Raw genomic sequence first — 25,746 nt, 5'->3', positions numbered from 1 at the left:
AAGACTTTAAAAAGTACTCTATGCTTTAAAAAAAAAAGTGTATGTATGGATGTGTATCGAACAGTGAGTAAAATCTCCAACTGGTGACCAGCTTGGCTGGGGGATGTCACACACCTGGTCATTGTGATTGGATCTCGGAAGTACCCAAAGCCATGCTGGAGCTATGGAAGTGTGTGGCAGTGTCAAGTCGCACTCACTGTGGCTGCTTTTTCTCTTTCAGATGAAATTACATGAACAACCACAGAAGATACTGGCATTTGAAGGGGCCCTTAGAGATCAGAGTAAGGCTCAATTCATCCCTGATTAGAAGTGCAATGAGGAAAACCATGATGTGTGATGATAAATGACACACAAGGTCAACACTTGAGAACCAGGAGAGTAGCTCTGTTCCATCTTGAATGCTAATTCTGAATAAAATGCCCATGGGTACGAAGCACTGACCATAATGGCAGCAGACCGGGTCACTCCAACCTCCTGTTTTCTTTATTTTTTATTTTATTTTATTAGATATTTTCTTTATTTACATTTTAAATGCTATCCCAAAAGTTCCCTATATCCTCCCCCCACCCTGCTCCCCTACCCACCCACTCCCACTTCTTGGCCATGGCATTCCCCTGTACTGGGGCATATAAAGTTTGCAAGACCAAGGGGCCCCTCTTTCTAATGATGGCCTACTAGGTCATCTTCTGCTACATGTGGAGCTAGAGACATGAGCTCCAGGGGTACTGGTTAGTTCATATTGTTGTTCCACCTATAGGGTTGCAGACCCTTTCAGCTCCTTGGGTACTTTCTCTAGCTCCTCCATTGGGGGCCTTGTGTTACATCCTATAGATGACTGTGAGCACCCACTTCTGTATTTGCCTGGCACTGGCATAGCCTCACAAGAGACAGCTATATCAGGGTCCCTTTAGCAAAATCTTGCTGGCATATGCAATCTGGGCACCTTCCCTGCCAGAGGAGAGGTGTCTGCCTGGTAGGGCTATGACTGCCAGAGCAGGTGAGGGAGCCATCTTGTGTCAACCTCCTGTTTTCTAATTTTAAGCTACATTTTGGTCTTGATCGTGGGAACAGAGTGAGGCCAGTAAGAAACTATGCCAGTCACAGGTTCATCTCTGTAATAAGACACCTAATAAAAATCAATTTTAAGAAAGAAGAGATTTGTTTTGGCTGACGCTTGCAAAAGTTTGGGTTCGTTTTCAATTGACTCTCTTTGGTGTTGCTGCTTCTGGTGAAGGTGGCCATAGTGGTGTGTGTGGGTAGTGGTGTGTGGTAGTGGTGTGTGTGGGTAGTGGTGTGTGTGGGTAGTGGTGTGTGTGGGTAGTGGTGTGTGTGGGTAGTGGTGTGTGTGGGTAGTGGTGTGTGTGGTAGTGGTGTGTGTGGGTAGTGGTGTGTGGGGGTAGTGGTGTGTGTGGGTAGTGGTGTGTGTGGGTAGTGGTGTGTGTGGGTAGTGGTGTGTGGGGGTAGTGGTGTGTGTGGGTAGTGGTGTGTGGTAGTGGTGGTGGTGGTGGTTTGGAGGCATAGTCTACTATGGCCAAGGCTAGCCTTGAACTCCTGGTTCCCCTCCATTCATCTTGCAAGTACTGAGATCACAGGTATGCACTACCCCACCTAGTTTATAGTTGATGCCATTGCTTGGGGACCTGTGACAAAGTCAATTGTCACTGTGGAAAATAGGTGGTGGAGCCAAGCTGCTTACCTTGTGGAAACCAGGAAGCAAAGAAAACCAGGAAAAGGACCAGGAACCATAGAGCTTCTTCAAGGGCATGCCCCAATGACCTAGCTTGCTCTACTAGATCCCCCCCTCCTGAACTTCACATGGCCTCCCTATCTCAACACAGCCTGGCAACCAAGCCTTCAGCCTGTGGGGCTTTGGGAGCCATTCAAGTTCCAAACCATAGCAACAACACAATGGAAAGAGCAGGTGGATAAAAGCCCATGGTTTTCCAGTCCTGTCAGATCACCTGGCCACTGGGACAGGGTCACGGACATTATGACAGTGAACATACAGAATGTATTGAATGTGTCACATGTCCAAGGCCTCCAAAGCCAGTTCTTGATCCGCTATAATACATGAACGATCCCTGTGACCCATAAGATTATCACTACACAAGCTGGGGTATTGGTTTCTTTTCTGTTGCTCTGATGAAGTACTCAGAGAGGAAGTACTTAGGCAGTGGTTCTCAACCTTCCTAACGCGGCGACCCCTTAATACAGTTCCTCATGTTGAGGTGACCCCCCCAACCATAAAATTATTTTGTCGCTACTTCATAACTGTGATTTTGCTGCCGTTATGAATCATAATATAAATATCTGTGTTTTCCAATGGTCTTGGATGACCCCTGTGAAAGGAAGATTGTGTCTTGCCTACACTTTCTGTAAGACACGCCCTCTGAAAAGCTTGGCAGGACCTACGGAAGGGAGACAAACAAGGCACCTTGTAAGAATAGTGTTCCCTCTGATTCTACTTGAAGCATGTCATGGATACATGGCCAAATGACTCAATGAGATAGTCAATGGGTCAATATATATGAGAGGTTGTTTAGCAGAAAATTTGCAAAAATGAGTGAAAAATTAAAGACTGAGACAGGAATTTTGCAAATTTCCTCCACCTCCGACAGTCTCCTGACCCCAGGCTCTGCCTCCTCCACATAAAAACCACTAGGATTTGGTAAACAAGAAGAGAGGCGATTCAGCAATAAAGGTGACTCTGCTCTGATTCGCTTTGGATTTGACTCTTCTGGGGGCTCTCGGTTCTTCAGACCATCTTTGGAGGAATAGCTTAGTGGGAACTGGTAGACCAGAACAACTCAGAGATACAGGAAGGTGCTGAGATGTCTAGGTTGGTCCCCTCCAAGAGCCCTGAAAATTGAAGAAAATGTTGTCAACCAAGGCAGGAAACAGGGCAGATGTCATAAATGCTCAGTTCCAATACAGTTGTCTCAGACATGTCTAAGGTGAACATCAAGAACATGAAGAAATAGAGAGGCCAGCAAGATGGCTCAGTAGGTTTCTAAGTCACTTTCTGCTGAAATCTGGCAGCCTGAGTTGGATCTGCAGAGCCCATGTAAAGATGGACAGAGAGAACGGACCCTACAGAGTTATCCTCGGACTTCCAGATACCACCCTGCACATCCATGCACGCACACATGCACACACAAACACACGCAGACACATACATGCACAGACCACCCACACATACACTGTGATAAAAGATACATATTTGTGATGCCAGCGGATGCCTTTTCCCCCTTAACAATCACGAGGGGTCACCTTTCCCTCACCAGGCTCCTCTTCCTGTACCTGGAAATGGAGGATAAAGATGCTTGCCTTTCCAAAGTCTGCAACAAGTACGAGTGAGAACAAAAGCATACAGCCGCCATGCCTACCAGTGGCCTCGATTCTGTACAAATCTGAGACCTATCCTTTATGCCCAACAAAGTAGGATGCTTTCTCGTTGCATGCTCCCCTACACACACACACACACACACACACACACACACACACACACACACACACACATACACACACACACACACACACACACACACACACACACACCTCTACACCCAGTGCTAGCAAAAACCCAACTCTCCGTAGCCATGTTCTGGGAAAGCAAATTGCAAGCAAAGCAAAAGCATTGCATTTGAGATACATAAAACAATTCTGGTTCTTCCTGATAACTCAGTCCTCTCTGGACTAACTATAGGAGGTAGAGTCTATCTTTCTAAAGACCTTAACATCATTAGGCATATTAAGATAATCTATTAAAATATAATAAGGCTTATCTTTTTATATATAAATAGTACATATATATTTAAAAGCATGTGCATGTATATATGCCTGTATGAATGTATGCATATATATCTGCATGAATGTACGTCTCATTTGTGTGGGTGCCCGTGGAGACCAAAAGACAGCATCAGATTCTCTGTAGTTACAGAGGGTTGTGAGTGTCCGGGGGTGCTGGGAACTGAACTTAGATCCTCTGAAAGAATAACTAGTGTTCTTAGCCACTGAGCCATCTCTCCCTCTCCTAAAGAGTATGTATACTAACACTTTATCAAGCAGGAACTCTTTGCAGCTCGGGAGATAGTCAGATCAAAGATATAGTTAATATCTATAATAAATCACGTAATGAACAGCAGCCAAGGCGTACTAAGGGCTTTCTGGCTTTTGTATTCTGGATTTCCTCAGATGGGCCAAGGAAAGGAGGCGGGGAATCTTAGGGATGTTTGACTGACATCTGTGGGGACTTAAGCCCCTCCCCGACCAGCCTGGAACCTGCCTGTTATTCCTGTGTCCTTTGATATGGGACCTGCACCTCCGTCAGCTATGTTAAAGAAAAACAGTCCAGGCAAAATTGGAGTTAAGGGTCATGGCGGAGGCTGGCGGCGGGGTTCTTTCTTCTTGGGGTTTTGATACATCCTTCTTTCGACTAATTTTTGCAAACAGCAGCTGGAGGACGGAGGGAAGCAGGCAGGAGGGAGAGCTGGAGATTTCCGGAAATCCCCTTTCCTCCCTTCCTTTTGCAGGGCTGCCCCTGGAGTTATCAAGTCACCAGGGAGACTTCCATCTGCCCCCACTGATGGGATTGGTTACCCTCCAGGAGCCCTCCTGGGCATCAGCCCACCGTACACTTCCTCCTCTTCCGGTTTCAACCTCTGCACCTCCAGCCTCCTGTGGCTTCACAGCTAAGTGCCCAGACTCAGCAAGAGAGAAACTGTATTGGCTACTCACTAATGATGAGCAGCTAGCCCTCCCTCTGTAGACCCCCAGCTCCCCAAATACACAAACACAGCGGCTGCCTAGCTCAGATCATTTCAGAATCTAAAAGCACAGAGTGGCTTCAAAGCAGCCAGAGCATATGCCTCTTTCTGCTAATAGACAACATCCAGGTGTGTCCGCAGGAAGGCCTTCTTAACATATATCTCAAGACTGTTTGGGATTGATCTATTTTCCTCTAATCTCTACTGTCCTTCTCTGGAATCAAACTGTTGCATAAACCCAAACCTGTCACTTTGGCCATCATTATATGCAAAGGAAGAAACCGTTCCCCCCACCAATCTACTGAGACTGCTACCCACTCTTATTTGGGTGTGCACATGTGCAGGAGTGTGCACCTGTATCGTGTACTGTGTGTATGCTTCTTCATGCAGATCGTAGAGGTTGGCACGGAATGTCTATCTCGAGCTCCTAAACCCTACTTTTAGAAATCATTGTGTTTGGATAGGATTGCAGACATGCAGAAACTGAGAAACACGGCAAGGGAGAATGCTCATGCACTCTTTTCTCTGATTAAATTTAGTCTCTGTCAATTTCATATGTGACACAGCATCTCTCAGTGCAGCAGGAGTCCATGAATCTGCTCACCTGGGTGACCAGTTCTGCTTCCACCTTGTAGCTGGTCTTTGCTACCTTGGGGGTTCTTTTTGCCACCCTTTATCCTCCTAATTTCATAACATACCACTAGATCGGTGAGAAAGGAGAGAGAGAGAAAGAGAGAGAGAGAGAGAGAGCGAGAGAGAGAGAGAGAGAGAGAGAGAGAGAGAGAGAGAGAGAGATTGAGCATACCTTAATCTAATTTCTTTACTTTTGTTTCTTCCTTGATACCAGGACTATTAACAACCCCTCCCTGCCCCTCAATGGTCATCAACCATCAACCAACCTCTTCTCAGGGCCTTAGCACTTATATATCCTCTGAAGAGGTCCCCAAAATCCCAAAGGTCACACAATCGCAGAGACTATCTGCAGCTGGGAAAACCACGCCCCTGCTAAAACAGTTCGAAGCAGCCCCATATCCCTACATCTGGGACTGAAATGAAAGTACATTTTTATTCTCTCTCTCTCTCTCTCTCTCTCTCTCTCTCTCTCTCTCTCTCTCTCTCTCTCTCTCTCTCTCTCTGTGTGTGTGTGTGTGTGTGTGTGTGTGTGAGTGTGTGTGTTTTAAAGAACCCAAAATTTCAGTATTCTCAATACATACCTCATCAAGTGAACTGCACTCCTACACACCTGTATGAATGAATGAATGAATGAATGAATGAATGAATGATGCTGGGTATCAAACTCAGGGCATCACGCTTGCATAGCAAGCCCTTTACCAACCGAGCCGTCTCTCTAGCCCCAACTCACTCCTGTTTGTAACTGCACAGCGGTTTGTTTTGTCAGGCAGCTAACCAGTCTCTGCAAGATGAAATCCCCAGCTGGTGCCTCTCCGTTCTCAGAAGGCATGAACACTGCTCCTCTGCACCCAAAGGCTGGGCAGCACCCCAAGAAAAGCAGTATACTTTTAAAAGATTTGTTTGTTTGTTTGTCTTTCGGATTCTAGTTGTGGGCCCACATTGGTCCTCGCTGGGGGGTCATGCATGTGTGTCCTTACGACGTTCCTAGGATAGATCTCCTCAGTGTCAGTCAACTCCATGTTATTCCAGGGTCATAGATCACACCCCTAATCCCAGCCAATTTGCGTCATAAGAGGCCCCAGGCAAGAAAATATAGATGGCCCCAACATAGCCATGGCTTCTATCTGAGACAAACAAGTATTGGGTATGTCCTGCAGAGAGCAGAATACCATCGGGGCAGACATAATTGCAGGCACTAAATTAGCTCAGTCTGCAGGGGCTAATCTAAGCCAGATCTTGCATAATGCCTGGCCATGGGTGCATCATAGCTTCAATTAAAAAGAGCAATTAAATGTGTGCTCTCGTTTTAACATGGCAAGCTCTTAGAGGGTATAGCAAGCACATGCATTGTGAGCAGGTGAAGACAAACCTGGGTTGATCACCTCTGAGGAGCTGCAAGGGTTTTCCAGAACAATCATAGGACTAAATCTGGGACGGGCTCCAGGTCCATCGATACCAATGGCATCCATGTCTTCTCTGCTGAGACACACTAGTGACGCCTGAGGTTTCCTCCACACAAGCCCACTGTGTCTTATTTTACATTTAAACCCGTTTGCGTTGTTCTTGTCTATGTGTGATGTTGTGTGCACTCGTGTGGGGGCATGTGTATGCAGAGACTGGGGGACAGCCTTGGCTGTTGTTCCTTATGCACCATCCACTGTTTTACACATTGTGTTGCTCAGTGCCCAGAGGCTTCCCACGGAGGTTAGATAGGCAGACCTGCAAGCCCCAGGGTTTAGCCTGTGTTCACCAACCTGCGCTGGAGTTACAAAGCTTATACATTCATGCCACTATTAGTAGGTGTGGCCTTGTTGGGATAGGTGTGGCCTTTATGGAAAAAGTGTGTCACTGTGGGAGTGGGCAATGAGACCCTCCTCCTAACCACATGGGAGACAGTCTTCTCCTAGCAGCTTTCAGATGAAGATAGAGAACTCTCAGTTCCTCCTGCACCATGCCTGTCTAAATGATGCCATGTTCCCACCTTGATGATAATGGACTGAACCTCTGAGCCTGTAAGCCAGTACCAGTTAAATGTTGTTCTTATAAGGACATGCCTTGGTCATGGTGTCTGTTCACAGCAGTAAAACCCTAACTAAGACACATTCCCTTCCTACTCCCAACTAAAAAACACTATTAACCCGATCTGCCTGAGATCCTGGGAAAATCTAGTGATGCAGATGGAGTCCAGAACAAGACCCTGATACTTCTTCACCAATGAAGTCTTTAGTAGGGTAGCCTGGTAGGCCTGGCAAGCAAGATAGAATGTTGAAGAAATGATGGGACATGTTCTCCTAGAATTTGCAAAGCAATTTGTCTTTGAATTTGCCATTTGAGTTTTATTAAACCAAAGAGGGTATTCCCAGACTATTATGGTTAGCTTTAATTATCAACTTAACCGTGAATCACCGAGACGCTCAGTGAGGGACTGTCTAAAGCAGGCTACCCTGTGGGCATGTCTGTGAGGGACTGCCTTATCTTCACTCATGTGAGAAGAGTCAGTCGGGTAGTGAGTGCCACTGTTCCTGCCATGAGGTTCTGGACTGTATAAAAGTAGAGATCCTACCTGGGTCCAGGCACATACAAGCACTCTTTCTCTTTACTGGATGTGACCAGTGGCTTCAAGTTCTTGCTTTGAATTCTTTGCCATGATAAACTGCAACTGGAATTATAAGCTAAGTAAACCATTTGACCCGTAAGTTGCCCTTTTTCTGGGTATTATTTTATCATAGCTACTGAAAAAGAAACTAGAATATAGGCCGGCTGTGTAGGAACTGGACTGGGGGAAGGGGTGGTGAGCGGCGACAAAGTCACATGATGAATCCCAGGTAATCAGACTCCCCCAGAGATCAGCATCAAGGTGTGGATCTGAGTTTATTGTGTAGCACATAGACTTTCAAGCCAATCATATCTTGCCACACTGTCACTGTGCCCTGTAAAAGCCCTGCTTGATGAGGTAACTCAGGAGGGGAGAAACAGGAGTATCATCAGCTATGAGGACTTCCTTGAAGATGGGAGAAGCAGCCACTGCCCTGGCCTTGGTTCCTCTTGCTATCTTTCCCATGTTCAGGGAGCCATCTTAGATCTAATGCTGTGTACAGCAGAGCTGGACTCTTCAGGGGATCACAGGAGCCTGTGGCACCTTGCTCTCCACCTTACTTTTTCTTTAATAAGGTTGAACTCCATATCCCCATACCACTGGGCTATAGGTAAAACTGTACTGTAGTACCGCCAAGGATAAATGTCTATGGATGACAGGAGACTACTGTTTTGTTTTGTTTTGCTTTGTTTGTTTTGTTTTGTTTTGTTATCTGGAGACTACTATTTTTTTTCATAACCCTCTGCAGTTATATTGCAAGAAATTTTCAAAAAAAATAGGGTTGAATGATTGGACTTTTTTAGAATCTCATCTTCTTAACTTTAAAATGAGTAGGCTATCTATAGGACCAGAGGCAACTTTGTAATCAAACTCATTGTAATTGCTATGAAAATACTTTTTCTGCTTATATAAATAGTTAATGAAGATGTTGGATATGTAAATAAGATTCAGAGCAAGTCTTTTTAGAGACCAAAATCACAAGAGAACCAAAAGCAGCCTATATATGGGGTGTGCTGGCAGAGTCCTTCCTCACCCTAGGGAATTCTTCCCCGTCTCCTGTTTAGAGATAACATTATTATTCTTAACTCAGCCCCTCAAAATCAATGCAGTGAACAATGCCCTGCCCTTGTTATGAGGCAATCTACACAGGCTGACAATTTCTTAGAAACACAGACGGGAAGAAAATGTAATTGGAGCTCAAGGTCTACGGATAAAGAAGTTTAGCCATTGGGTTTTATCTGTGATGCAAAGAGTTTGAAAATTCCAGGTCCCGCTTCATTTGAGTGGACCATGAGTGGAGATCTTGAAATCTTGTCAAGGCATACCTTCTTTCCTGATAATTTTCAATTTAGGAATAATTAGCAGGATGGGAGGATTGTGGGCTGAACTAAGAGAGTTGGCAAGAATTTTCTCACTTTTTGTCTATGTGGAGGAAATCAGAGAGCATCTTGCAGGAGTCAGTTCTCCCACTGTGTGGGTCCCAGGGAATCAAACTGAGGTCATGGGGCTTGATGGCTAGCACCTTTCCCCGCTGAGCAAGCTCGCCATCTGCAGCAGCACATTTCTCTTTGTAAGGGATGAGCCACATGGAGCCTCTCCAGTAGAATCATTTCCTCCAGAATGCCCTTTGGACTTGGGATTTTGCTCTTCCCCTTCTCATCCCACTAGAGGCATCCCTCTTCCCCAGATGTAAGGTGGTCCATCAGGCATTGACATATCCTGCCTCCATCTCTTTATTCTCCTCTGGGACAACATAATAACAGCCCATAGTTAGTATCAGCTGTTATCACTAGCTGGTTTTCTTCCTGTAAGAGTGGCTAGATCCATGCAAGTTTTGATCAGGCAAAACAGCACCCTATAGAGTCCCACCTTTAGACACTGTAACACAACACTGTCATCTACAAAGCTCAGGCTTGTCATGCAATCGGGTTAAGAAAAAAAAAGAAAACAAAAAATACATTATTTTTTTTCATAATGCTTTAAGCAGGTCTATTATTTTGTGTCGGGCCACTTTCCCAGCTGTCCTAGCGGACATGTAGCCCACTGGCCACAGGTTGAGCATGCTGGGTCATGAGGCTGGCTGAATTCAGTCTGCATGCACACCCTGTTATGGTGAAGAAGGCAAGGGGCTTCAGTACCATCACACTCAGTATCCAGGTTACCAGCAAAGGACCTGCATGATTTGTTTGTGTGAATGGTTCCATCAGACCTTGAAACATCCTGCCTCCTATTTCTTCTGTTTCTAGCTTAATGTTTACATTTAGCATCTTTATTTTAAAAGGAGGAGGAGGAGAAGGAGGAGGAAGAGGAGGAGGAAGGAGAAGGAAGGAGAAAGAGGAGGAGGGAGGAGGAAGGAGAAGGAGAAGGAGAAGGTTTTTGTTTTTTCCTTCTTTGGCTACTGGAAGAAAGGTACAGAAAGAGAAAAAGAATATTCAGAGAGGACCCTCCTCCTACCTCCTATTCTCTCCATCCACAGGCAAAATCTAATAAAGATGATTAAATTACATGTCTTTTCCTCCCATTGAAATCCACCACATACTATTCAAATATTAGAACTCAGGAAATAAGGCAGGACAAGGTCCCTCATGAAACCTTAGAAGGCTGTGGAGGGGTCTGAGCTAAAGGACTGCCTGGCTGGGCGGCTTTAATTAAGAAATCACCCTGCTGAGAAGAACTCAATCTAAATAAAATGTAAAAAGGAATCAGTGAAAACCGTTAGGTCTCCGCCCCACCTCCACACATCCTTTAAGCCCAGAGCCCCCTGTCTCCCAGTGAGTTCCAGAGAAGTCCATGCTGTTCTTCTGTGTGCCCTCTGCATAACCCAGCGTAAAGACTCAGTCTGCCAGGAAGGAGTTGGGTCCTAACTTGGATAATGTCCTGCTAGGCCAGGTGCTCCTAGGGCTAGAGGCAGGGTGAGTCCCTGTCATTTGCATTTGGATTGGAGTTCAGGATGTGATTTTGATCAAAGATTGACTCATAGCCTGATTCATAGTTCTCTCATTTTAACATAGTGATGTGCCATCCCACCAGCACTCTGTGGGCTGACAGAGTGCATGCCCACCCATCCACCCGCATCAGCTGCTTTTATTTTTAGTAATATTTCTTGGAGCTCCCTCATCAAAGAAACTTCTCTTTGCACCCGCTGCTATTTTGATGGGGCAGTAGGTTGGATGCAAAGATTCGACCTGTTGTACTTGGCTCAGGTGGACACCTTCAGATGCTGTACCTAGTCAGCCCCAGGTCTCAGATCCATCACAGCCCTGGGTCATCCCTCTGAGGATCTAGGACATTTGTTAAAGCTACATTTTCACCTATGAGCCAAAGAGATACCTTTCCTGTTTTCACCACACTGACACCGCCACTGACATCGCAAGGGTCTTATTCTCTACTACACCTTTGTGGCTCTGCATGATCACCATGACTGCCAGCACTGATGACCCCCTAACCTGTTGAAACCTGTTGAGGAGAGAGGCTGGCGAGAGAGTCCCATTGGTAGAGTGCTTGCTAGACAAGCATGGAGACCTGAGCTGGATCCCCAAAAACCCAGGCGCAGTGGGGCACAATTGGAATCTCAAAGCTGGGAATGTGGGGACAGACAGCTCTAACTAGCCAGCAAGTCTTGCCTACATGACGAGTTCCAGGTCAATGAGAGACCCTCCCTCAACAGAAAAGATGGACATCTCCTGGCCTTTGAAACACAGCATTCTTTCTTCTCTCCTCCTGCTTTAAAAAAAAAAAAAAAACTTCGAATTATCTTCAAGGTGACCCCACAAAAACCTCTTTGCACTCCCTTGGGTCTGATGCTCTAGTATGCTCTAGTGATGTTAATTTTCCTCTAGACCAGAGGCAGATGAGCCTTCTCTAGTAGGGCCAAACAGTAAATATTTCAAGCTTTGTGAGACATATAGTCTCTATGGCAACAGTTCAATGTAGCAGAGGTAGCCACAAACAATGGCTTGATCTATTTGAGCTGCTTAGAAAGAACGCCAGAGACTGGATGGTATAGAAACACCATTAAGCACTTTCTTACAGCTCTGGTGACTTGGGTGGTCCAGAACAAGGACTCATCGGATGATATTTCTGATAACCTGCTTTCTCCCATGCGTTAACTTCTCTCAACATCCTCACACTGCAGAAGGGAAAAGTCATCTTTCAAGGGTTTCTTATAATTAGACTAATGGTATTCATGAGGGTCACACCCTTATCATCTTATAAGCTCTGGAAGTACCCTCCCCAACCCCCAGACAACAGAACACTGGGAACTAGGTATCCACTGACAAATGGTCACCATTCATACAATAGTGGATAGGACAGAAGCAGATGAATGTGGCTGTGTTCCTGTAATACTTGACAGGAACTAAAATGTAAATTTCCTTTTATTTCATGTGTCATGAAACATTAGTGTTCTCTTGCCCAGTGTCCCAGCATTAATAACATTTGAAAGCAAGCTCTTTATCCCTTAGGACAAGAAGAGATGGGTGAGGGAGGACTTGAGCACCCTGCCTAAAGTCTGCACATAATGGTACCAATCCTGGTCTCCAAGGAGGAGAGGGGAGTTATCTCTTATACTTGGTGCAGTTTTAGACCCCAAGGATTTCCTAAGGCAAAAGGAACATGAGATTGGGGACACTATGAGGTTCCTATCTGTCATCCCAGTTGGGGACACTATACCTGAAGTGGTTAGCTACGAAGACTCCAAATCTGATATTTCCCACAAGTCTCAGGGTGAGTATCAAACTCTTCTAGAACCATCCACTCCCAGGATAGTCAGAAAATAGTTCCTTTTAAAGAGGAGATCACTTTTCTCTTCAGTTCTAGGGGTTGACTCTGGTAGCTGGTGCATGCCGGGTAAGCATTCTATCCTTACCTGATATTCCCTACTCTGCTTTTCTTTTTCAAAAATTTGAGACAAGTTTGGTAAGTTGACAAGGCTGGCTTTGAACTACTTATCCTTCTACCTCAACTCATAAGTAGCTGAGACTACAAGCCTATGCCAGCGGGCCAGCAAAGAGATTTATTGACCATTCCCTGAGCTTAGGGAGTCACAGTTCCTTTGCTCTTCTTCAGTGCTCCCTTAAGCACCACGTGGGAAGCAGCTTTTGATTTGGCTCCCAGGATATCCTGGTACCAAGTCTTCTGGGAGAATGCACTTGGAGTGTGAGCTGCAGAGGGAAACGTTTCTAAATGAAGCAACACATACAGAGATGATGAAGCTGCTCCTTTCAAAAATCAGTTTGCATAACCATAATTTTTCAACATTTATTTGTATAGCTATTAGTGTATGTATGTGTATGAGTGTGCCCGCACGCACACACCCCATACACATGCACATGCCATAGCACACGAGTGCACTACAGTGCCTATGTGGAGGTCAGAGGACAACTTGTGAGAGTTGGTTCTCTTTCCGTCACGTGAGATGGAAATCAAACTCAGAACCTCAGGCTTGACGGCAAGCCCCTTTACCCGCTGAACCATGTTGCCGTAGCTTTCACTTTGTTACCTAGTTCCCTCAACTGCCTTCTCAGAGTTCCTTTTTCATGAAGCAGTCTACACTGATGAGACCCACAGGGCAGGAATCAAGGATGGGTCCAGCCAGTACGTCAGGGAGACAGCAAGACCCACCCAAAACTGTCACAGACCTGCACCCTGCCAACCGTCACATGCATGGTGAGCTTAGACGTGGATCTGTCTTTAGTTGAGACCTCAGATGGGACTAGAGACCCTAGAGCCCGACTTCATTCAGCCTTGTAATAAGCCTTGCCACACAGGACCAGGGAATCCACTGTCAGATTCCAGTGGATTCCAGATAACAGAAACTATAAGAAGATTGATAGGTCTGAGCTTAGGCCTCTAACCATCAGGGTAACTCGTTACTCTGTAACGGGTAATGGTTACATCCACACATAAGGATAATCAGATAACCTGTCACTCACTCTTTAACAAACCAATTGGCCCCATGTCCATGATAACTAATTTTAAATAATTGTGAATTAAAATAATTCACAATTATTTTCAACAATAATATTTTTAAAATATTTATTCATGCCAGGGCAAAGCAAGTAGCTATTGAGGACCAGGTGGTTTTCATTTAGTTTTGTTGTTTTGTTTTGTTATGTTTTGTTTTGTTTTGTTTTGTTTTGTTATAAGTAAGGAAAAACATTTGAAGTTGACCTTGGTTGTGCTTTCTTTATGTTTCAAAAACTTTTAGGAAACTTCTAGTAACTCACAGAAGACATCAAAGTCCATCTCCCTTCAACGTTGTCATGGCTCAATGGGAGAGGGCTTCCCTCACAAGGCTGGTGACCTGAGTTCAAGCCCCAATTTCCAGACACCAGAGTGGAAGGAGAGAACTAACTCCCAATAGTTATTCTTTGACTTCTAAATGTGCATGTGCATAGTCACACACATACACACACACACACACACACACACACACACACACACACACACACACACACATTTTCAAACGTTTAAATCAAATATCCAGACCAGAAGCAAAGAAATGACTCAGGAGACAGAGTCTGATTTACACACACACACACACACACACACACACACACACACACACACACACACACACATTTTCAAAAATTTAAATCAAATATCCAGACCAGAAGCAAAGAAATGAGTCAGGAGACAGAGTCTGATTTCACTGTCTGGTCATAAACACTTTGACAAGGAGTTTGACATTTATCAGGACAAAAAAAGAAAAAAAAGAAAGAAAAGAAAAACAGAAGTTGTCTTCCAAAGGACCCAACACTCTTGGAATTCTATGACCTAATTCTGTCTAAGCTTGAAGTACAGAGGGACTGCCTCAGTCTGAGTCTGATGGCCTCAGAGCCCCTGTGTTCTCCATGGTGTGTGCCACAACCACTATCAGACGCTGGGAAGAACACAGGATGTGGGAAAACAGCCTGGAGAGCATGCAGAGAGAAAATATCTGCCTATCAGCATTGAGTCCCACTCTGTCTCCTGCCTGCTTATCTCAGTGGCTAAGTCAAGCTTTCATGACTTCCATAGACAGTATATATCTGTGACCCCTGCTCCGGCCGCCAGCTCTTGGCCGGCCTGATTCCACAATAGAATGGGGGTTGGGTCGGTCAGCTTGGGCTGAAGATCTTTTATGCTGACATTTCAAGTAAGCATTCCCCAGGCACTGAACATAAAATCTCAAATGCTTACAATGACAATGAGACTAAAACATCTCAAGTCAGAAATCTGAGTGCGCCCAAAAGCCAAAACAATTGTGGCTAATTATCTCAGACTTAAATATTCTCTATAAAATGGGAGTGGCAATAATATGAACCGGCAGTTCCTTAGAAGGTTAAATATATCTAAAAAGCTTTGCCTGCTGTAAGGTCACTCGGCCTTTGTTACCGTCAATATTTTAGGTGGGGTAGTTCTTCATTGGACTCTTGGGCATAGCTCTGTCACACACACTGAAAGTTGTTTTTCTGTTTGGTTTGGCTTTGGAAACTGAGTCTTATGTACCTCAGGCCTATCTTCCTGACTCTACCTCCCAAGAGCATCGATTAGAGACATGTACCACTAATTCTAGTTCATGCAGCGCTGGAGATTGAGCCCAAAACTCGGTGCATGTAAGGCACACACACGGGAACATCTCAGCTGGAGTCCCGGCCTCCAGAGTTATTACAGCATCCCTGGATTATTTTCTCTTTCCTTTTTATATAATATTTGTATTATTTTATTGGGGGTGAGGAGGCATTAGTCATGTGTGTGCATCACTTGAGTACAGTGCCTCCAGAGGTCAGACAAAGGTGCTGGATGCTCTGACACTGGAGTTACAGGGGGTTGTGCCTGCCATGTGGGTGCTAGGAATTAAACCCGCGTCCTCTGGAAGAGCAGCCAGTGCTCTTAATCACCGAGGCCCAGCAACCCTAGCTTATATCCACTAGATAGTACCAGCACTTCATCCACAAACTACTATCCTTCCCATTATTACAATTTAAAAATTAATGTCATCAAACATTCCCATATATGCCCCAGAGGCTAAAATTATCGCTGTTAATAAACTACCTTAGTGTCTGGCAGACAGAGCTGCTCCATGTACGTTAGATGTCATCATTACCATCAGTCCTGTCAGTACCACCCTCCTTCCTTCGGTGGTGACAGCTCCCCTGGCCTGTTTAATACATGAACCGGTTGCCATACTTCTGCAACCTTTTAAAAAAGTAAGTGTTAAGAGTAAGCAAGTCATGAGGGTGCTAGTGACCGCACAGAAACGTACCATTGTCTCCCATGGAGTCTCCTTTCATGGAAGGACAGAGGGCTGCCACTCTACTCCTCTGCAGCAGGCAACTCTATGCCTCCTCAGCCTTGGTGTGTGGAACACGGTGGGATTTCTTGCTTGGCACCAATGCTGCAGCCATGGCGATTGCTGGCCTACAGTGGCCCCTTGCAACTGCTCCAACAGATCTCCAAGGGCCCCGCCACACTTACCTGAGGAAGGAAGGAAAGAGATGTTCGTGAAAGAGCCATTTGCACCAGAAGTCACTCCCTTCCTTCTCTGTTTTTGTGGTTTGGGGCTTATTTGGGTTTACAAGTATGTTTTTCTTTTCCCCTAAATCGCCCTTGCGTATTCAAAGGGTGTTTGCTTTCGGTGTTTTGATACCATGCTGCTTTCAAGCCCCGAATGTTTTTCATGGCACAGCTTGGTGAGTGGACAAGCTGAGAGGTGAAGGTTGGTGACTGAGAAGAACACGGTATTACTCAAAGTTTAGAACTCAGAGTTAGAAAATGCAAAGCCGAACGTGAAGTAGTGAGATTTCTGGGAAGCAGGATGAGTCAGCTGACAACAGAAAGTGATCATTAGAGCTCTGCTTTTAAGCATTAAAATTAGAGCTAGTTGTCCTGAGTGCTAAGGTTAAAAAAATGTGAGAAATAACTATAAATTTGTTCTGTGGCTTTTTTGATATATGTGAAGGGATGTTGGGGAAGTAGGTGTGTGTGTGTGTGTGTGTGTGTGTGTGTGTCTATATTTGGAGACCAAAGATCAAAATTATTGGTCTTTCTAATCTATATTCCCCTTGTATTTTGAGATAGGATCTCTCCCTGAACTTGGAATTCACAGGTTCAGGCAGACTAGCTAGCAGGTCCTAAGGAGCCTCCTGTCTCTACCTCCTACGCACCGGAAGTACATGAGCACAGGCTGCTGCTGACGTGGGTGTAGGGGATGGGACTGGGTGGCAATGCTGGATCAGCAACCATTTTATTGACTGCTCTATCTGCCCAGCACCCTAAAATAATATTTCATTTGTCTGAAGGTGAAAACAAATGTGTAAAACAGCTTTCCACAGAGAGCCTTATTCATCCTGTGGCTTTTTCCACAGTCCGTAAAATGCATCGCACGCATTTGCAAATTCATAGCCTTGTGGGTCTTAGAATTCAAGAGAACCAAATTTCAGTTCTAGTTACACCCCCCCTGCCCCCCAACCACAAACAGAGTAGATTGACTTGAACACACTAATTTATCCTGGTGAGCCTCAAAAATTACCTCCCCTAGGTCACCACCATGAGACATAAAGACCATGTAGATTGACCATATACGACAGTGAAAAGCACATAGGCTATGCTACACAGCCAGTAGGCGATGTGATCCTTAGAGGGAGGGAGCATTTTTTGATGTAATCGTAACAGGAATGTATATTTCACGCATGGGAAATGAAGCAATAGTGTGTTTATGTGCATCCAGCTCCTGTTCTCTCTCAGCTTCACTACCTGACCACCTCTTCCTGTACAGTATGCCTGGATGTGCCCTTGAAAATGCAGCAGCCAGCAGCCCATGAAACTTTTCCAAAGGGGAAATCAGCACAGCTCAACCTCCCTTTCAGATATCCACCCCCATGAGGGCTGTCTATCACTTTCCCATGACTCTCAATTACATTGACCCCGAGTCCCCATCAAAATCTGGAATGTTGCCTCTTCATGCCAAAACTTGACTGACTGTGTTCAGATCGCTTCCCAAGCCTTTGTTGAGGGATCTGATTTAGTTGCTGTGGGTAGAGGGTACCTAATGTTTTTAACAAACCCCTAGGCATGTCCTATGACCACAAAAGTCAGAGGGATCAAGAGTCAGGCCATATGTTTCTACTACTCCCAAAGCCCAGAAGATAGCCCCAAACATCTGGAAGGAAGACAAGAAGGTGTAAGATGGGAAAAGCATTGAGTGTGGCAGATTCAGTATCAGCCTCTGCATCTATCGAAATATTGGTGTACACCCCATTGGTACGTACCCTTCTAGGTCCATGAAGAGTTTGAAGAATTCCTATTATTGAATATATTAGCAGGGTCAACAAGATTGCCCAGCTCATAAGTGAGCCTGCTGCCAAGCCTGAAGACCTGAGGTCAATTCCCAGAATTCACGTGGTGGAGGGAGAGATCTGACTTCTGAAAGTCATTCTCTTATGTCTGCACACGCACGGTAGTTTTCATGCCTCCCTTCCCCTACAAACACATGCCACAAACAATGAAGGAACACACAGACATACGTACATAAACACGGTGGGGGGAGTAGTATAATGACTATGATGATTAATTAGTCTTGGGTGCCAACATGCCTAGTGTGGACTAGGGAGATGGCTGAGACATCAAGGTGTTTGCCACAAAGCACGAGGACCCAAGTTCAGGTCCCAGTGCTCATATGAAAGACCTAAATGCAGTGGTGTTAATATATAATCCCCCCTGCTGGAGGGGAGAGGGAGGGGGACAGGAAGAGAGAAGGGGAGGGGAGGGGAGGGGAGGGGAGGGGAGGGGAGGGGAGGGGAGGGGAGGGGAGGGGAGGGGAGGGGAGGGGAGGGGAGGGGAGGGGAGGGGAGGGGAGGGGAGGGGAGGGGAGGGGAGGGGAGGGGAGGGGAGGGGAGGGGAGGGGAGGAGAGGAGAGGAGAGGAGAGGAGAGGAGAGGAGAGGAGAGGAGAGGAGAGGAGAGGAGAGAGTCCCAGGCCTAGGCAAATCAGGGGATTCCAGGATCAGCAATGGACTTTGTCATAAAAAATTAGGCGGAGAGCAATCAAGACAGATACTCCAGTCCACAACAACCTCTATCCCCGACATGCACATACATACATGAGTACACACGTGGACACACACACACACACCAACCCAAAGAAGTGACCACATGTTTAGTAAAGTGCAATTCTGGGTGGGTGTGTAAGAGCACTTTAGCTGCCAAATCAATTGAAAGTGTTCTGGCCAAATTAAAGAATTAGTTCCTTGACAGATTAATCTCTTTGAATCTAGCCAGTGCCATTTGCACTTCAAAAGACTATAAATTCCATAGCACACAACAAACTCCCTGTTTATGACCTGTAATGAAACACAAGCAAAACCCACTTGTAAGTTCTCCAGGGAATCCTTTCCATCTCTACTGATCTCTTAATGCTTCCTGCAGGGCCCTGGACACTGAAAACCTTCGGCATGTAATTTCTGAATGGGGCCATAAGCATGAGCGAGTGGATGCACTCTTCAAGGTCACCCCCATGAGCCTTAGCATACCTGAGTATTTAGGATGTGCACAAGGCTTAGGCAATTGTCACTTGTCAAGGTTAGCTGTCCTTGTGGTTGTTTTGCTCTGTATTTTAATCTGCTTATACTAGGTAGGATCGTGGTATGCTTGATATCAGCCATGTCCTTCAGAGCACTGAGCAATGGATTTTGTGCATTAATGGTAGCTTGGGAAAACCAGGACATTGTTTCCTTTGCTATGCTATATAAAGAGCTGAGTGGGAAAAGAAAACCCGAAGAATAATTGAAACCAACGGGCCCCAAAACATACCTGATGTTAAATCAGTGTTCATAGAGAGGGTGACACTCCTGATCAAGAACAATAGACAGCTCAGGAGGTTAAGCCACGCCCCCTTCCTTTCCAAGGTGCTCAGTTCACTTCAAAGAACAAGGAAGGGTCTATTCTTTCATGTTTTGTTAACTCAGGTCTCTAATGCAACGGGACTCTCCTATTTGAAGATAGCCTTCTGGGCTGCCAAGAATGAACTTTAAACTTTTGGCTGGGGTGTGACTTTGTAGTTGAGCACTTGCCCACCATGTGCAAAACCCCAAAGTTCATTCCGCAGCACTAAAACAGGAAACAAACAAACAAGTTCAGATGCACTGGAGGATGCATCTTCCGCTCAGGCTTTAATGGAACCATTATAATCAAAGGATCCAAGCGTGACCTTAACTAAGAAAACATTTTTGTATTAGTGTCTTAGTTAGGGTTTTACTGCTGTGAATAGACACCAAAACCAAGGCCACTCTTATGAGGACAACATTTAATTGGGGCTGGCTTACAGGTTCAGAGGTTCAGTCCATTATCATCAAGGCGGGAACATGGCAGCATCCAGGTAGGCATGGTGCAGGAGGAGCTGAGAATTCTACATCTTCATCTGAAGGCTGCTAGCAGAATACGGGCTTCCAGGCAGCAAGGATGAGGGTCTTAAAGCCCACACCCACAGTGACACACCTACTCCAACAGGGCCACACCTACTAATAGTGCCAATCCCTGGGCCAAGCATATACAAACCATCACAATTAGGAATGAATGTGGCCATGAGCCACATTGCTCATTTTTAGATGTTTGGGGGAACATTCGGAATAAAGCCAGGCAAGCAGTCACCATAATTATAGAGGGTGATACCTATGGAGTACAGGGGAAAGAAATGGTTAGGACACTAGAGTTATCATAGGGAAGAAAAAATTAATACCAACTAGATTTACTCTAGATTTAGCCAAAATCAAAACAAACCAAACAAATGAACAAACAGTGTTCTAGTTTGATTTCTGTGGTAAACACCATAACCAAAACCAACTTGAGAAGGAAAGGGTTTATTTCCGTTTGCAGGTAACAGCCCATCGTGGAGGAGACCGTGCTAGAAGTGGTTCTGGCAGGAAACTGAAGGCAGGAACTAAAGCAGGGACCATGGAGAAACCCTGCTTTAGTGGCTTCTTCCATGTGGCTTACTCTCCAAGCTTTCTTATACAACCTAGCCTGCCTGCCTAGGGATGGCACTGCCCACAGTGGACTAGGTCTTCCTACACAAATACCAATCAATTAGCATCAGGCCAATCTAATAGAGGCAATTACTCAATTGAGATCCCCTCTCCCAAGGTATGTCCAGGTTTATGTCATGTTGCCAAACATTAGCCATCCCAGTTGAGGTCTCTGAAGGGGTTTTCAATGTTCATTCCCAACTAGGAAGATCACAGCACTTACTACTTGAATACTGGATATCATGATCCCTGGAACAAAAGTTCATGTGGAGCATCCTACAGATTCACACACTCGTGCTTAATGGTCTCCAGTTTGTCTGGATATATTCATGTCCACAGTGAGTCATCTGTAGACCAAACTTATCTGTTTCTGCCTTTTGATTGGTTAAGATGAGATTGGTCCCCAGAGAACAGCATCATACTACAAAAGGGCAACTTCTAAATGGCTGGGAAGGTAGCTCAGTAAGCAAAATGTTGGCCTTGCAAGTGTGAGGTCTTGAGTTCAATACCCAGAACCCATATAAGAAGACATGCGTGCTGAACTAAGCCTGTAATCCCAGTGTTTGTGAAGTGGAGACAGTTGGATCGATGAGGCTTGCTGGCCAGCCAGGCTGATTGAGATTCACTTTCAGAGTGTACACTCATGTACACACACACACACAACACACACAGACACATACAGAGAGACAGAGAGAAACATACAGCGACAGAGAGTGACAGAGATGAGACAGAGAACAGCTTTGGGTAAGGCATTTATAATTAGATATGAGTAGTGCTATATCTATTCATCACTTGAATGTCAGTAGAAACCATTATGAATATGTAGTCAAACAAATGCAAAGTCTTCAAGTCTGTATATGGCTTCTTCTTCTTCCCAAAGGACAGAGTCACAAGCGGATGAGCAAATGCTCAAGAGAATTCCTGTAAAGGAAGAGAAATTGTCAAGCTACCACCTCTGGTTCTGTAAGGAGTGTAATGACGCCTACATACTATACAGTGCTGTTGTCTAGGTCATTGTGTATGTGATGTGAGTGTTCCAGAATCAGGGCCACATAAGTGTGTAGCCAGTATGTGCTCTGTGCAAAAGGCTGATATTTAACCACGTATCCAAGTTTAATCGCTTAGGAAGGTTCTCTTTCCCCAAGCCCTGATGAGGAAGGGCTAACCAAGAGAGCCAAGCTTGCAACAAGGCAACAGGGCACCTTTTTGCAAAGCTACTCACGGAAAGTGACAAACGATGTCTTCCCCACGAGTGTCTGAATGGATTTGCTGCAAGGTTGAAGTTACCACTTTCTCCTGTAACAACCATCCATCATCCATACGATCCTTTGTGACCAGTGGACTAAGAAGCAGAAAGCAGTTAGTGTCGGCCTCCTCAGCTGCCCAAGGAAGAGATTTGGTCCAAATTTCTAGGTGAGTTTCTCAGCCAGCACCCTTGCAAAGGGAAGCAGGTCCTTCATGCCACAGGCATCTGGGATACAAGGCTCCCATAGTATTTTTGAAAAGCCAATATCGCCCACTGACGATAAAGGGGCATTCACGGTGGGCAAAGACATTCCATGGGAAGAGGTGGAGCTGGAACTACCAGGCAGGCTGAGCACCAACTTTGCAGACGAATTGCTTTTTTCCATGTCTCTGGACTTGAGCAGGTGCCAATGCAGCTACCGGCTTTAGGAGACACCCTGAGGCCAAGATAGCAAGCCCCCAGCTTTTCCATGGAATTTAGCAGCAGCTACCAGGGGCGTCATTAGAGAGCATTCATTTTTTCCCTCGCCTGGTTTCCCACATTTTGTGACCACCTTGGTTTGTGCCAGGGAAAATATCGAAAGGCTAGGTAAACGAAGGGAACCCAGTATTCACCAGTCTGGCCTTAAAATAGCTGATGGAACACCCCCCAGCCCAGAGAGTACAAAAGCTCTGACTGAAGCTAGTGTGTTCAGGGCAACACCCAGCCTACCCCAAGGGCTCACCCCATCCCCTAAAGCCCATCTGAGGTAGACAGCAGGGGAGCCAGACTTTCTGCTGGCTCATTCCACAGAGCCCCCTGGGATTTAGGTGAATATTAATGAACATCAAGTAGCCAGATACAAACCAGGATGAGCCACTGGGCAGGGTGGGGACATCAGCAAAGCTTATGTCTGGGTGGGGTAAAGGATTGGGCATGGCAAATGCAGAGAGCTGGGAGGAAGGTGTTCTTGGATTAAAGAGAATGCCTGGAAGTTGTAGGGTGTGTCCCAGGATAGAGAGGGAAAACATCTGCTTGCCCACTCCTAGGCACCCTGGGCAGCACTTGAAGATACTGCTGTTGTCACAGGCTGTGTTTGTGGATGGAATGAACACAGCAAAGAAGGAGAAGGATAGGGACTTGTGATGGTTACTTTTAAATGACAGTCAATTTGCCACAACCTATAATCACCCGGGAAGTGAATCTCAACTAAGGAATTCCTAGATCAGGTTGGCCTATTAGCATGTCAGTCCAGGGATGGGTTTGGAATTGTGTTTATTGTTAAACAATGCAGCCCAATGTGGGCAGCATCACACTCTAGGCTTGACCCTGAGCAAGGACCCATGTATTTATTCTTCTTGGCTCTTGACTGGGGATGTTATATGAGTGGCTGCTTAAGTTCCTGCCTTAACTTTCCCCAAAGTAATGGGCAGCAACTTGGATTTGTAAGTTTAAATAAACCCTTTCCTCCCCCTAGATTTCTTTTGCCCAATGTGGTTTCTCTCAGCTAGAAATGAAAGTAGACAAGGAAGACTAGAGGAGAAACTAGTGTGACTGAGGAAAATGAAGAAGCTCATGTGCTACACATAGGCTTTCAGGCTATGTCTAAAAAGGACTGCTCTTGAGAAGCTGCCTGGTTTGGCAAACAAATATTCCAGACACCCAGTGAGATCTGAATTTCTGAAATATCCTTTTCCAAGTAAAGATGTTCTATGAAGTATTACATATGGCATGAGGATAAGTACATTCCATGCAATATTTAGACATACTAATAAATGAATAAAATGACCAAGTAAGCAGCACATATTATCACATACTATTGAATTTTGAGATATGAGAAAGTTTTGCTATAAGTATATCCCATGCAATATTTTCTTAGAATTCAGTGTGTGATATGCACTCTTTGGACATATGTGTAGTATAAAAAATAAAATTTTTGTAGTACTAATTGGATGTAACATTCAGCCAAACTTGGATTCAATCAAAAGAAGTTTTGGTCTGAGTAAGTCACATTCAATATCTAGAATGGCATGTCCGGTGTTTATCTGAATTCGATTATAGATGGGTATGTGATGTTTTCCTGATTTTCACTCTCTCCCACAACTTTCCCTCCTCACTAGAATGGAAACTCAGTATAGTTTGTGCCACATTCTCTGTGTGGGACTTTGCTCTGTAAGATTCACAGAAAGACGTAATAGCCAGAATATGTGTTCTCTGCAATCACGCCATGCTGTTATTAGCTGTGTGTTCTTAGGCAAGTAATTTGACCACAGTTCCCTAAACATTCTCATCTGTTCAGTGAGGGAATTGATAATTTCTCAAATTGGATGTGATAGAGAAACAATATAAGTAAATAAATTTTAGGCCCATGGCAAGTACTCGGTAAATAAGCTCTGTCCCTATTTATGAGTGTTACCACTACTGTTGGATGCTCGATGAATAAAGAAGAGTGGCAGAAACAAGCAGGCCTGTGGGTATTGAAGGCAGTCTGAGCCAACACTGGGCTTCTTCTGCCAACTCCCTGACCTTTCCATTGGGTTGCAATCTTCCTTCCAATTCTGAAACTCCATAGTCTATAAGGATGGTTGAGAACCCAACATGACAAAACCATGGTTGAGAACCCAACATGACAAAACCATGCTTACAAACATACATCTGTGGGCTAAAGATATTAGAAAGTTAAAGGTACCCATTGCACTCTTGAACTGACACTCACAGCAGTGTGTGTGTGTGTGTGTGTGTGTGTGTGTGTGTGTGTGTGTGTGTGTGCGTGCGCACATGCATGCCCTACACAGAGGGCATGTTGGTTCACATTATACTCTTCAGGATTGGGGAGGAGCTCATAAGGCCACATTTCTCCCAGAGATTTATACATAGATGATTACTGGGAGAAAGATGTTTCCTTCAGTTGTATAACTACTGGTAAGTTGCCCTTGTTCTTGTAAGTAACCCTAATGAAATACACAGACACACACACACACACACACACACACACACACACATACACACACACACACTGAGAGAGGCAACAGAGGAGAAACAAAAACAGAGAAATAGAAAGACAGATGAATGTAGAAGAGGTATTAGTCGGGAGAAGAAAGAGGTCACAGAAGTAAGAGAGAAACAAGAAAGGGAAGTGAGATGAGCATTATCAAAATACATTATAGATACATATGAAAACATCATAAGGGAACCCACCATGTGCAATCAATATCTATTAATTTTTTAAAAAGAAAAAAATGAGAGTATAAACGAAAGGGATTATTTGACTAGTTTGTTTGTTTGTTTTGTTTTGTTTTGTTTTGTTTTGTTTTAAGCCTGTCTTCACATGAGATTTAACTGGTCTCAGTTTCTTTTAGTTCTAGTCTGAGGAAGTCTACGTTTGCAAAAAGTAAAAGAAAGACTACTGTATTGGACTAGAATATTCTGCCAAAGGAGCCTGGTGTAGTGCCTACTTGTCTGTCCTGCCCTCAGGGTAATGGTGTCGGGAGATGGGGCTCTTGGGAGATGAGATTCACTTCTTC

The 25,746-nt window shown here is 45.0% G+C and overlaps 1 long non-coding RNA gene across 2 annotated transcripts in view; it reads right to left on the bottom strand.

Moving 5' to 3' along the window:
• The window catches only part of LOC110305879 (uncharacterized), a 48,551-nt gene that overhangs the window by 11,959 nt on the left and 10,846 nt on the right, over positions 1-25,746 (bottom strand). The window contains exon 2 of one of the 2 annotated variants that reach the window (XR_015044932.1): positions 16,244-16,455. This is a non-coding gene — a long non-coding RNA (uncharacterized LOC110305879). Of the gene's footprint in view, positions 1-16,032; positions 16,118-16,243; positions 16,456-25,746 lie in introns of those variants that run through there. The other variant, XR_015044933.1, reaches the window with a different exon arrangement.

This window comes from Mus caroli, unplaced genomic scaffold (assembly GCF_978045245.1).
Source record: "Mus caroli unplaced genomic scaffold, Mus_caroli_1 scaffold_13, whole genome shotgun sequence".
Lineage (NCBI taxonomy): Eukaryota > Metazoa > Chordata > Mammalia > Rodentia > Muridae > Mus > Mus caroli.
Note: the sequence above shows the minus strand (reverse complement) of the source record. Positions and strands in the feature narration are given on the sequence as shown.